This window comes from Trachymyrmex cornetzi, unplaced genomic scaffold (assembly GCF_001594075.2).
Source record: "Trachymyrmex cornetzi isolate Tcor2-1 unplaced genomic scaffold, Tcor1.1 scaffold375, whole genome shotgun sequence".
Classification (NCBI taxonomy): domain Eukaryota; kingdom Metazoa; phylum Arthropoda; class Insecta; order Hymenoptera; family Formicidae; genus Trachymyrmex; species Trachymyrmex cornetzi.
In genome coordinates, this window is record NW_017298480.1 from 299,914 (window position 1) to 300,194 (window position 281).

The following is a 281-nucleotide window of genomic DNA, read 5'->3' on the forward strand; positions in this document are numbered from 1 at the left end:
CTTACGATCCGCTGGGGCTATATCAGCTCAGGTTCAACCATGCTAAATGCTGGCCGACAGGGAGGTCCAAACTAACGGACACAAACCGAAAAAAACTATAAAACCTCATCATGGAGCGGTGAAGGAGCACTTGAAGGTAGTGGTGAAGGTCAAGGTCAAGATCATATTCGGACGTAAAATCTTCCGCTCTTTCCACTTCCGGGTTAAAAAATAAGAGGTTCCATTTGAAAAAATTGACTTGATATTGAAATGACCTTGAAGGTCATCGTCAAGGTCAAGGT